Source organism: Hyla sarda, chromosome 6 (assembly GCF_029499605.1).
Source record: "Hyla sarda isolate aHylSar1 chromosome 6, aHylSar1.hap1, whole genome shotgun sequence".
Lineage (NCBI taxonomy): Eukaryota > Metazoa > Chordata > Amphibia > Anura > Hylidae > Hyla > Hyla sarda.
Genome location: NC_079194.1, coordinates 252351307 through 252365488, shown reverse-complemented (window position 1 = coordinate 252365488; position 14182 = coordinate 252351307). Strand labels below are relative to the sequence as shown.

At 44.2% G+C, this 14182-nt stretch overlaps 1 protein-coding gene across 4 annotated transcripts in view; it reads right to left on the bottom strand.

The window, feature by feature from the left end:
* Positions 1–14142, bottom strand: part of PIDD1 (p53-induced death domain protein 1) — an 89349-nt gene extending 75207 nt beyond the window's left edge. For 2 of the 4 annotated variants that reach the window (XM_056526927.1, XM_056526932.1), the window contains exon 1: positions 14006–14141. The gene's annotated coding sequence lies outside the window, so the exon portion shown is untranslated. Of the gene's footprint in view, positions 1–14005 lie in introns of all 4 variants that reach the window. The other 2 variants (XM_056526929.1, XM_056526930.1) reach the window with 2 other exon arrangements.
* Positions 14143–14182: the final 40 nt, after the last annotated feature.

Here is a 14182-nt window from a genome sequence, read left to right as displayed (position 1 = left end):
CCTTAAGGCTCACTGTACCCCTTGTTACGTTCCTTGAGGGGTGTAGTTTCCAAAATAGTATGCCATGTGGTTGTCTTTTTTTTTTTTTTTTTTTGCTGTTCTGGCACCATAGGGGCTTCCTAAATGTGACATGCCCCACCAAAAACCATTTTAGAAAAACTCACTCTCTAAAATCCCATTGTTTCTCCTTCCCTTCTGAGCCCTCTAGTTCGCCCGCAGAACACTTTACATACACATATGAGGTATTTCCTTACTCGAGAGAAATTGGGTTACAAATTTAAAAAAAGTATGTTTTGAGGACCATAAAGCTGCCCTACAGATCTGGTCCAAAGAGGCTTCAGCCTTCTCTGCCCAGGAAGAAGCCACTGCTCTGGTACAGTGATCTTAAAAAAAGGAAGGTGGATCCTGATTCTTTGTAGTATAGGCTAATGTAATTGATGCCCTGATCCTGATGTAATTTATTAGGGCCAGAAAATTGGACTAAAAGATTTTCTGTTGAACAAAAGCCCTAAGTAGAGTCCAGATACTTTAGGAGGCATCTTCTGATATCAAGGTTATGGACCATAATTTCACCTTCATGTCTCGGCTCATCGCAAAAAGAGGGAAGAATAATCTCCTGAGATTTATGAAACTTTGTGATCGCATTGAGCAGAAAAGATGGTAAAGTTCTCATTACTACTCTGTCATCTAATATCTTGGTATAAGGAGGAAAGGCAGAGAGCGCTTGCAATTCTCCTACCCTCCTAGCCGTTGTAATTGCCAGGAGGAAGAACATCTTGAGGGTGAGCAACTGTCACGATGCCGGCTGGCAGGAGGTGGATCCTCTGTGCCAGAGAGGGATTGGCGTGGACCGTGCTAGTGGACCGGTTCTAAGTCACTACTGGTGTTCACCAGAGCCCGCCGCAAAGCGGGATGGTCTTGCTGCGGCGGTAGTGACCAGGTCGTATCCACTAGCAACGGCTCAACCTCTCTGACTGCTGAAGATAGGCGCGGTACAAGGGAGTAGACAAAAGCAAGGTCGGACGTAGCAGAAGGTCGGGGCAGGCAGCAAGAATCGTAGTCAATAAGGCAATAGCAGGAGGTCAGGTACACAGTATGGACAAACACAGTAACGCTTTCACTAGGCTCTAAGGCAACAAGATCCGGCAGGGGAGTGCAGGGGCAGTGATCAGATATAGTCCGGGAGCAGGTGGAAGCCAATTAAGCTAATTGGGCCAGGCACCAATCATTGGTGCACTGGCCCTTTAAGTCTCAGGGAGCTGGCGCGCGCGCGCCCTAGAGAGCGGAGCCGCGCGCGCCAGCACATGACAGCAGGGGACCGGGACGGGTAAGTGAACTGGGATGCGATTCGCGAGCGGGCGCGTCCCGCTGTGCGAATCGCATCCCCGACGGCCATGACAGTGCAGCGCTCCCGGTCAGCGGGACCGACCGGGGCGCTGCGGAGAGAGAGACGCCGTAAGCGCTCCGGGGAGGAGCGGGGACCCGGAGCGCTAGGCGTAACAGCAACTTAATGGAAATAGAATCCAGTTTCAAATGGTGGTCCTGATAAGGCATCTAACACCAGATTCAAGTCCCACGGGGGAATGGTAGGTCTTGATAGAGGATTTCATCTTGTAGCCCCAGAAATAAAAAGTTTATATGAACTAAGTGCTGAAGTTTGTACATTATGGGTACTAGGACTTAGCTTCTTATCCAGGCCTAACTGGAGGAAATTAAGGATTTGAGGGATCTCCTAATGGATCGACTACAGGTCCTACTACTCTTAAAAAGGCTCTCCATGTTCTTAGGTATATGGCGGATGTTCGGTCCTTCCTACTTGCAAGTAAGGTGTTTATTACTTGGTCAGATAGGCCTCTAGCTTTTAGAATTGACCTCTCAGCATCCAGGTTGTTAGATGAAGGTGAGCCAACTGGGGATGATTAACTGGTCCCTGGTACGGTATATCCTCTCTGTCTGGAAGAACCCATGGTTGTGAGACTGACATTTTCCTTAGCAAGGTAAACCAAGGACTTCGATGCCAGAAGGGCGCTATCAATAGTACTAAGGCTCTGCCCTGTCTCATCTTTTTCAAGACCCTAGGTATAAGGCGAAGAGGTGCGAAAGCGTACCCTCTTTCTCTTCCCCAGTCCTGAGAGAAGGCGTCTACTGCTGTCGAGTAATCCAGAGGGTTGAGAGAAATGAGTTCAGGCTGATTTTACCTGTGTGCTGTGTTCCTAATAAAGCTGCATGGAAATAGTGCTGGATCATCTGCTTTTCATTTTCGTTGCTGGTGTTGGCTGGACACCGATCAGGGCACATTATAGGGGATTGGAGAGCTGGTGTTTCTACGTGGACTTTGGTTGAGAGAATAGAACCTGTGAATCTTCCTGTTGTTTCTGGAAGCAAAGAGATCTATAGAGAATTTTCCAAACCTTTCCTCTATCATTGCAAATAAGAACAAAAATACAAAAATTGGAGAGCGGACAATTTCCACTGAATGCATATAATGACTTTTCAATAGCTGATCCGCACTTACTTCACTGAGAGGGGTCTATGCGCCCGTGACCCCCCTCAAATCCTGCTAGCCTTCTACCAATGTACTCGAGACTTCTTCCACGTTGTAGCAGCCACTCATCGGTCCTCCGTGCAACTCCCAAAGAAGTCGATTTCCACACACTTTCTTTTGAATGGTAAACAATTTATTAACATAAAACCGATCTAGAAAACGTTCTAGTACATCTAGATCCGACGCATTGCCGGGATCATTCCCCTTCCTCAGGGATATGCTGTTCCTTAACTGTGACACAATACGTAGTAAAAGAATGCAAAACAAACTGGGATTGCATCTGTATCCTATATCTTTATCCATAAATTCTTCAACTGTCATACAAAAACAGACATAGAATGGATATAACAAGGATAGTCACCCAGTGATAAAGTAGCAAAAATCAGTCCGGCACTTTTAGGATTTCACCAGCCGCTCTGAAGTTTTCTGTTCTTGGCCGTGATCCATTGCATCTCCTGCGGGCTGAAAGTCAAGCTGCTCAGGAGATCTGAGCGCCGACCATAATTCAGGCGATGTTTCAGGAGAATGGACTCCCTTTCTCAAGCCTCTCACGTGCACATCCACCACCATGATTAAATACAACATACTTCTCGCGAGAGCATTAGTTCTATAACAAAGTAGAAAAGACATGAAAACATCAATAGATATAGTGCACATTAAAAACAATACTATAGAGATCAGCAATTTTACAAAAATACATTAAATTAACAATTTTCATTGATCCCGTTTGGGGTTAGCGTTCCCAACTTCTGGATCCAATATACCTCACACTTCAATAGGTTTCTTCTAGTTAACTCTTCCTGTCCTGAACTCTCAGAAGGCTGATAAAGGGGTGGCTACGGTCATATGGGACCGATCTTTGTATGTGGCAGAGACAGTTAAACAGTTGCAGGAACACAAGGTGTATTTAATTTTGAAAAAAGATCCTATCACCACCACCTTACGAAAACAAAATAGCAGAAAGCGAAATAGCAACTGCCTATGAGAGCTAAAGACTACGTCATTAATAACTCCTAACAAACAAACCACCGGAGTAAACAGAAAAGGAAACTCCAGATTATCAGCAAGAAATTACATCACCTCCCTCCAGAAAACAGCGACAATAGGGCATGCCCACACCGCATGCAGAAAAGTACCAACTTCTACAGAGCATCTAAAACATAAATCAGATGGAGACAAACCTAAGCTTAGCAGGGGTATAATACAACCTCAAAACATATCTGGACTGAATCAGCATATCTCGACTACTAACCACCGTAGCATAGTAAGAACCCTCAACCTCCTTCCATTGACTGTCAGACAAATCAGGGATATCAGCCACCCATTTGTGAAAGGCTAGCAAAAAGGGGTTAGGTCCCAGCGTCTGGAGGAGCGTACAAGCTTGAGTTAGGGGTTTAGAAAGGTCAAGAATTGGATGAATATGTAGGTTACCTAAATCAGTGTAATCTGTTAAAGGAGTACTCCGTCGCACACTTTTTTCCTTTTATCCCGTCCGGGCTGCAAAATAAAAGAAAACACACTTTCTCTTACCTGCCAACGAGCCCCCAGAGCTCCAGTACACTCCGGTACAGGTGTTCGGTCCCCGGGCTGTATTCTTCTTACTTCCGGTTAGCCCGGCACGTCACACAGAGCTTCAGCCTATCACCGGCAGCAGCGATGTCCCGCCTCGGCTGGTGATAGGCTGAAGCTCCGGAGTTCCTTGGCATCTAAGAGAAAGTGTGTTTTCTTTTATTTTGAAGCTCGGACGGGATAAAAGGAAAAATGTGCGCGCCGGAGTACACCTTTAACTGAATTTACCTGTGAGGCAAGTGCTACTTGCATACATTATTTGGATGTGGAAGTTAAAAATGTGAATAATATAGTAGAAACCACACTTTTTGTGAAAGAAAGTGATAGAAATAATTTACTTCATAAAGAGAGTGCACATGCCCCACAGGTTTGCAAAGGGATACCGAAAGGACAAATAATTAGGACTAAGAGGATATGCAGTTCCGAGGATGAATACCAAAAAAATAGAAATTACATGATCGAGAAATTTGTATAGAGGGGTTACAGGAGGTCAGAATTAGAAGAAGATGCACAGGAGGTAGACAAAATACCAAGGGAACGGTTGAGAAAAAAGAAGGATAAAAAGAAACAAATTGAGAAAAAGGATCGATTTACCGTATGTTTCTAACTATCTATGATAGACATGCTAAACTAACAAAAAAAAGTTATTAATAAGTATTAGGAACTATTGAAGGTTGATGAAAAATATGGGATGTTATTTAGTGAGCGCCTGAGATTTATCTATAAAAAGGATAGTCAATAGCTAATTATTTAGTAAGATCTGATATGCTTCAAAAAAAGAAATCTAAACAGGTATTTTTGAAAACAAGGAAAAGAGGCACGTTTCCATGTACAGCGTGCCATAATTGTAATGGGATTATTAAAGGGGACAGTTTGACACATTCCACGAAGGGCATAAAGATAATGATCAAAAGTTTTTTTTTAAATGCGAGCAAAAAAATGCAATATATTTAATTAAATGCCCTTGTGGAATGGGTTACATGGGCCAAACATTCAGAAATGTGAAAATCAGACTAAATGAACATAAAAGCTCTATCAGAAATTATAAGAGAAGAAGTGAGAAAAGAGATGAAGATAAGAAAGATAATTTTGGTGAAACAAGTCTGGGCAGACATTTTTCTGAAAATGGACATCAGGTGGACATCAAGGTGGATGATACTAGAAGAGGTAGAGAGTACAGGACAGGAAGAGTTAACTAGAAGAAACCTATTGAAGCGTGAGGTATATTGGATCCAGAAGTTGTATTTTCGTAAAATTGCTGATCTCCGTAGTATTGTTTTTAATGTGCACTATATCTATTGAAGTTTTTATGTCTTTTCTACTTTGTTATATCATGGTGGTGGGTGTGCACATATTTAATCATGGTGGTGGGTGTGCACGTGTGAGGCTTGAGAAAGGGAGTTCATTCTCCTGAAACATCGCCTGAATTATGGTCGGGGCTCGGATCTCCTGAGCAGCTTGACTTTCAGCCCGCAGGAGATGCAATGGATCACGCCCAGGAACAGAAAACCTCCGAGAGGCTGGTGAAATCCTAAAAGTCCTACCATTCAAGGATGCTCAATAACTTCATTAAAACCATTCAGGACCAAATGGTTTTAACCACTTAAGGACCAAGGACGTACCGGCCACGCCGCGTCTAAAATGAAAGTAAATTACTGCCGGTTAGCTCAGGGGGCTGTTCGGGATGTCCGCGGCGAAATCATGCTATCCCGAGCAGCTGTGGGACACGAGGAGGGTCTCCTACCTTGCCTCCTGGTGTCCGATCGCCGAATGACTGCTGAGTGCCTGAGAACCAGGCATGAGCAGTCAAGCGGCAGAATCATTGATCACTGGTTTCCTATGAGAAACCACTGATCAATGTAAAAGATCAGTGTGTACAGTGTTATAGGTCCCTATGGGAGCTATAACATTGCAAAAAAAAGTTTAAAAAAAAAGTGAATAAAGACCATTTAACACCTCCCCTAATAAAAGTTTGAATCACCCCCCCCCCCTTTTCCCATTTAAAAAAACAAAACGGTGTAAATAAAAATAAACATATGTGGTATCGCCGCATGCGGAAATGTCCGAATTATAAAAATATATCATTAATTAAACCGCACAGTCAATGGCGTACGCGCAAAAAAATTCTAAAGTCCAAAATAGTGTATTTTTGGTCACTTTTTATATCATGAAAAAATGAATAAAAAGCGATCAACAAGTCCGATCAATACAAAAATGGTACCGCTAAAAACGGCGCAAAAAATGAGCCCTCATACCGCCCCATACGTGGAAAAATAAAAAAGTTATAGGGGTCAGAAGATGACAATTTTAAACTTATAAATTTTCCTGCATGTAGTTATGATTTTTTTCAGAACTACGACAAAATCAAACCTCTATAAGTAGGGTATCATTTTAATCTTATAGAACTACAGAATAAATATCAGGTGTCATTTTTACCAAAAAATGTACTGCGTAGAAACGGAAGCCTCCAAAAGTTACAAATGGCGTTTTTTTTTTCAATTTTGTCGCACAATGATTTTTTTTTCAGTTTCGCCGTCGATTTTTGGGTAAAATGACTGACGTCATTACAAAGTAGAATTGGTGGCGCAAAAATAGATTTTTAGGTGCAAAATTGAAAGAGCTATGAATTTTTTAAGGTAAGGAGGAAAAAATAAGTGCAAAAACGAAAAAAAAAAAACCTGGTCCTTAAGGGGTTAATGAAGTTATTGAGCGTCCTTGAATGTTTTTATTTAGTAGAGAAAAAGGCAGGTTTTTGTATTTTGTAAGGGAATTGAGGAATGTTTCACCTTGGGAGTGTGCTTTCGGGAGAAAAGGAGACAAAAAGGAGGTATATAAGATGACCACAGATAAGGAACAGCATATGCCTGAAGAAGGGGAATAATCCGCGCAACGCATCGGATCTAGATGTACTAGTACATTTTATATTGGTTTTATGTTAATAAATTGCTTACCAGAAAGTGTGTGGAAATCGACTGCTTTGGTAGTTGCACGGAGGTCCGATGAGTGGCTGCTACAGCGAGGAAGAAGTCTCGAGTACATTGGTAGAAGGCTAGCAGGATTTGAGGGGGGCTCACGGACCCATAGACCCCTCTCAGTGAAGTAAGTGCGGATCAGCTATTGAAAAGTCATTATATGCACTTTAAGTGGAAATTGTCCACTCTCCAATTTTTGTTCTTATTTTCTCCACTTCGGGGCGGTTTGGAGCCGGTCAAATGGATTGCAGCGGATAAGGATCCACATGGGATACTGGACTACAGACGTTTTAAGTGTGTGAGTGGTTTGTAACAAAACCACTCACCAAGTGTAAGTTTTTCTTATAATATTGGACCGCTCCCAAAGGATTTTTCTGTGTTTTTATACTATAAACTCTATCATTGCAAATATCTCCTTGTTTAGACACCATTCAGACTGAAGAAGATGAACTCTGCTCAGGAAGTCTGCCACCTTGTTGTCTTCAGAGAGAGATGCTAGCTTGGCTTCTGCTAAGGAAAAAACTGGCTCCGGAAAGTTAAACAGATTTGTAAATTACTTCTATTAAAAAATCTTAATCCTTCCAATAGTTATTAGCTTCTGAAGTTGAGTTGTTGTTTTCTGTCTAACTGCTCTCTGATGACTCACGTCCCGGGAGCTGTGCAGTTCCTATGGGGATATTCTCCCATCATGCAAAGCTCCCGGGACGTGACATCATCATTAAGCAGTTAGACAGAAAACTTCAGAAGCTAATAACTATTGGAAGGATTAAGATTTTTTAATAGAAGTAATTTACAAATCTGTTTAACTTTCCGGAGCCAGTTGATATATAAAAAAAGGTTTTGCCTGGAATACCCCTTTAACAGGGAGTTTGATCTTGTCCCCCTCTGTTTGTTTAAGAAAGCTACAGTGGTGGTGTTGTCTGAATATATCAGCACATCCTTCCCTTGGATTTGAGGAATAAGCAAAGATATTGCCTGGAACACTGCGTAAGGGTGCGTTCCCACAGGGCGTATACGCAGCGTATTTGACGCTGCGCAAAATTTATGGCAGCAGCGGGAAATACACTGCATATTCCTTGCTCTCTATACACACAGGGCTTTCCGCCGGCAGCCCTATGTGTGCAGTGAGTTTTGGAGGCGGGGCCGCGCGTCACAGACACGCCGGCACACGACCCCGCCTCCAAAACTCACTACACACATAGGGCTGCCGCCGGAAAGCCCTGTGTGTATAGTGAGCAAGGGATACGCAGCGAATTTCCCGCTGCTGCCGTAAAATTTGTGCAGCGTCAAATACGCTGCGTACACGCCCTGTGGGAACGCACCCTAAAGCTCTTTGTAATTTGATGTAGACTGATGCATCAGTGGAGACCATCCGCCTTGAAGGAGATGCTGGCCACAGGAGGCACCCCAACCCCAAGGACTGGCATCTGTAGTTGTACTCACTACCGATGAAGGAGACCAAGGTAAACCCCCCCCCCCCCGAGGTAAGTTGTTGGGGTTCGGGGGTTCGTCCACCATATCAAGGAGACCCTTGCTTTTGACAAAAGGGACAATTTTTGGTTTAGTGATGAGGGATTGCCATCCCACTTTTGAAGGATATCTGTCTGCATACAAAATAAGTATGTTTAACTTGTTCAGGACACAGGGTGTACGGGTACGCTCTTGCATCTTGGTACTTAAATGGGCACTGTCAGATATAAAAACTTTTGATATGTGGTAAAGCATGCAAGGTTTTACAATTGCTTTCATTAAAACATTTTAGTATTTCATACTGAAAAGCCAGTCAAAAAACTGCCTCCCTGCCTGCCACTTCATGATTGACAGGTCTGCAGATCTAAATCTGCTGTGATCGGCTACCTCACTGTCTGTGTTTACTTCACAGTCTCCCGTGTGAGGAGAAGGGGGGAGGGGCGGGAGTACACTGCTGCCTGTGAGCAGATGATGAATGAAGCTGGTGACTGTAGATGGGGACTGAATGGAGGTTTTTTTGGTTTAAAAAGTAAGTGTCCCTGCATGTATATATGTATGTGTGTAAATTAGGGATCGACCGATTATCGGTATGGCCGATAATCACGATTTTGGGCATTATCGGTATATTACCTTGCCGATAAGTCGGTAATGCCCCGCCCCCCGCAACGCCCCCCCCCGACCCGCCATACCGCGTCGCACCCCCCACCGCCCCGGCCCCATTGCCTCCCCCATCCTCGGTTTTATAATTACCTGTTCCCGGAGCCCACGCTACTTCTTGCTCCTGCTGCGTCCTACGTTACGCTGTGCGCAATGACGAGTGACATGACGTGCGCGACGTGACCGTCAGTGCGCACAGTCACAGTTCAGGAGGACAACACCGGAGCCAGATGTGGAGTGGACCCCGGGAACAGGTAATTATAAAACCGGGGATGGGGGAGGCAATGGGGCCGGTGCGGTGCGGGGGGGTCGGTCGCGGTGAGGCAGGTTGGGGGGGCGGTGAGGCGGGTCGGTCGCGGGTGCGGCGGCGGTCGCGGTGGTGGGGGGGAGTGGTGGCGGTGATAGGTCTCAGGAACTCCGGACAGGCAGGGGGAGAGAAGCGGGTGGCGGCGGCGGCCTATGGCACCGCAAAAGCCACTGCAGTGCATTGATTTAAAGCGCCCGCTTTAAATCAATGATCTGCAGCGGTGTCGCGAGAGGATAAATAGCCGATAATTTATACCGGAATATCGGTATAAGTTATCGGCTATCGGCCCTAACCTCCACCGATTATCGGTATCGGCCCTAAAAAAACGATATCGGTCGATCCCTAGTGTAAATCTTTGTTGTCTAGGTAATGTGCATGTGTATGAATAAATGAATCAATGGGGTTTATTTACTAAGAGTGGAGTGGAGTTTTCTTTGTGGGTTTTGATTTCCGACAGGTATTTTCCCAATGTATTTACTAAGGTTTCCCTACGTTTTGCATTTTTTTTACAACTGTTCTCATCTGTTGGGTTTTTCCCAGCTCAAATCCACCACATTTTCTGTGGAAACCTTAGTAAATATTTTGGGATTTTTTCAAAACTGTGGGGAAACGCCCCTTTTGACAGGACCACGCCCACTTTTCCCGTGACCCGTTTTCCTTGTAAAATGGAGGGTTTTGGTATTTTTGGTCGTAAATTGTGTCACATGGTACAGGTGACACAATTTGGGTGCAAAACCCAAGTAAAATAGAGTCAGGATCAGGTTAGTAAATAAACCCCAATGTGTGTGTGTGTATGTATCTAATACAGGGGGACTACAATCATATGTCTCCAGCTGTTGAAAAACTGCAACTCCCAGCATGCCTGTACTGACAAATTATGTGTGGGCATGCTGGAAGTTGTAGTTTTGCAACAGTAGGAGGAACACAGCCTGCAGCAACACTGCTGTAAATCTGAGTTTTACCAATCATATGCCTCCAGCTGTTGCAAAACTACAACTCAAAGGATGCGTGGGCATGCTGGGAGCTGTAGTTTTTCAAAAGCCGTAAGCACACAGTGTGTGTGTATAGCATAAAACCAGAAAGGAAAGGGTTACAGATGCTCACTCCTGAGACCAGTGACTGAGGATAGTGAGGGAGGGGGAGTGGTTATCACCTGAGAAGATTCTAGTCAACATTAAGGTGATTCAGAAATAAAGCTAATTCTGAGAGAAATATAGGTCATAGACACATAAAAATGATATGTACATGATCAGGATGAGATATTGAGCATCATATAAATTTTTTTTTTTTGGGGGGTGATCTGACAGGTACGCTTTAAACGAGATGTCCGGTAAGGAATATTCCTATTCCATCCTGCCCGGGCTGCAAAAAAAGAGAATGCAAACTTTCACTTACCTTCCTACATCCCCCCGGAGCTCCGCAACAGCTGATCGGTCGGCTGTCTACTTCCGTCTTCCTTTAGCCTGGGACGTCACATGGCGCTTCAGCCTATCACCGGCCGCAGCGATGTCCCGCCTCGGCCAGTGATAGGCTGAAGCGCCGTGTGACGTCCCAGGCAGAGGGAAGTAGGAAGTAGACAGTCCAGCCGACAGATCAGCTGTTGCGGAGCTCCGGGGGAGCGTAGGAAGGTAAGTGAAAGTTTGTTTTCTCTTTTTTTGCAGCCCAGGGAGGATGGAATAGGAATAGTCCGTACTGGACATCTCCTTTAATGACGCAGGACATACCTGTATGCCCTAGTCCCATTACCGGTGTTTGAAGCATGCTCACGAGCTAAGCACGCTTCGAACCCGGTGGGTCCTGACTGCTATCAGCAGCCAGGACCTAGGGTTAATGCTGGGCATAACCGATCAGGCCGATGCCCAGCATGAATTAGACGCCACGATCAAAGTTGATTGCAGCATCTAAAATAATTTTATCGTCATGTCCTGATCAGCTGAGAGCCCTTACCTGCCTCTTTGCCGTCCGATTGTCAATCCTCTGCTGCCTCCAGCCTCCGCAGGTTGGAGAAGCAGAGCACTGATAACACTGATCAATGCTGAGCCAAAGCTCAGCATTAAACAGTCTATGCAATCGCAAGATTATAAGTTATAACCCCATATGGGGGCTAAAAAAGAAATGTTAATAAATGTGAATAAGCCCCTCCCCTAATAAAAGTTTGAATCCCCCCCCTTTCTCATTTTTTTTAAATCAAATAATGTAATCAAAGATAAACATATATGCGTAAATGTCAGAACTATTAAAATATAAGGTTTACGTACATGTAAAAAAAATTCCAAAGTCCAAAATTGCGCATTTTTGGTCACTTCATATACCATAAAAAATGTATAAAGAGCCATCAAAAAGTCCCATAAAAACAAAAATGGTACGGATAAAAACTACAGACCACAGCGCAAAAAATTTGCCCTCATACATCACCGCATGCGGAAAAATAAAAAAAGTTATAGGGGTCAGAAGATGATAATTTTAAACATACTAATTCTGGTGCGTGTAGTTATAATTTTATAATAAAATAAAACAAAACCTACATAAATTAGGTATCCTTGTAACCGTATGAACCTACAGAATAAAGAGAAGGTGTCATTTTTACTGAAAAGTTATTTTCACCCCACAAAGTTTTTTTTTGTTTCACCACAGATTATGTTATTTATTTATTATGATATGTTTTTATGTTTTTTGGTACGCATGACTAAGTGGGCACACCCCCGAAACGCCGTCGCGTCCGAGGTGTTGAGCAGACGGAAAATCTGAGCTCTGTGTCTGTTACAAGCTTTGCTCCACTTTGTTAAGAAGATATTTACTTCACTGAAAATGAAAATAAATCTCGAAAAGTTTGGGAAACGATCAACTTAATCGTGATTTACTACCCTGCTGGGTCTTTAATCATGGACAGTTCTTTTATCTATTGTGTAGCCCACGGTGTGTATCACAAGTGCTTCTAAGGGAGGTGTGGAGCTCCCATGTGGGACATTGCATTCGTTTGCTAAATATTGCAGATCAATTCTGTGTGTTATAAAATAAGTGATGTCAAACAAGCCCTTATATGGCTCTGTAGGTGCAAAATTTAAAGCGTTCTGATTTTTAGAAGGGGAGGAGGGAAAAAAATAAAGTGCAAAAACGAAAATGGGCTTAAGGGGTTAGAAATGTCCCTATTCTGACCCCTACAACTTCCTTATTTTCTGTATACAGGGCTAAATGAGGGCTCATTTATTGTGCCATGATCTGTAGTTTTTTCTGTACCAATTTTGCATTTATGTGATTTTTTTGGTCCTTCGCAATGATCATTGCAACCGTGAAGCTCCGGCCGCCACCTTGACTTATCAGACCCCCCCCCCCCCCTTATGCACCAGATACCGTTATCAGCATTGATTCTCTGATGGCAGCTTGATGAGACTCAGAATGCACATTTGGATGTACCATCTACCAGGCAGCCCGGGGTGTACAGGTATGTCCTGCATCCTTTAGGGGGAAATCCACAGTGAAACTGACATGTTGGACATTTACAAATGTAGAAATGTCTAATCTACTGCGGGTTTTTCCATTTGTGGTAGGTCGCGATGCTACGCTGTTTAAACAACTACCAACTGGGGGCTTCTACCTCATAAGGGGGGATTCCCTACTTACTAACTGGGGGCTTCTACCTAATAAGTGGGGATTCCCTACTTACTAACTGGGGGCTTCTACCTAATAAGGGGGTATTCCCTACTTACCAACTGGGGGCTTCTACCTAATAAGGGGGGATTCCCTACTTACTAACTGGGGGCTTCTACCTAATAAGGGGGATTCCCTACTTACTAACTGGGGGCTTCTACCTAATAAGGGGGTATTCCCTACTTACCAACTGGGGGCTTCTAACTATTAAGGGGGGAATCCCTACTTACTAACTGGGGGGCTTCTACCTAATAAGGGAGGAATCCTTACTTACCAACTGGGGGGCTTCTACCTAATAAGGGGGGGATTCCCTACTTACTAACTGGGGGGCTTCTACCTAATAAGGGGGGATTCCCTATCTACCAACTGGGGGGCTTCTACCTAATAAGGGGGGATTCCCTACTTACTAACTGGGGGCTTCTACCTAATAAGGGGGGATTCCCTACTTACTAATAGGGGCTTCTACCTAATAAGGGGGATTCCCTACTTACTGACTGGGGGCTTCTACCTAATAAGGGGGGATTCCCTACTTATTAACTGGGGGCTTCTACCTAATAAGGGGGGATTCCCTACTTACTAACTGGGGGCTTCTACCTAAGGGCGATTACCTTTTTACTGGGGGTTTCTGCCTAATGGGGATAGGGGGGGGGGGGCATGCTGAAAGTTGCAGTTTTGCAACAGCTGGAGACACCCTGGTTAGGAAACAGTGTGTTAGGATGTTACACTCTGACTCCTGAGGGGGGTTGTGGTCTAAAAGCGATGGACTATAGTGGCGATATAAGGCTGTATCCCCCCACTTCATACATAATGACATCTGCTCCCCTGCAAGGACCCTACCTTTATGGGTATAGTCATCTATTTTGCTCTGGCCTGGTATATTGTGGCACAGCCCAGAGTTGGCAATGAATACCACAACAAATACAAAGAGTAAATGACCCCAGAACACTGTCCGTATACACTGAGGAGGCTCAGGGGGGTCGTCAGCTGAGCAGGACAAACAAGGCCACTCTGCGC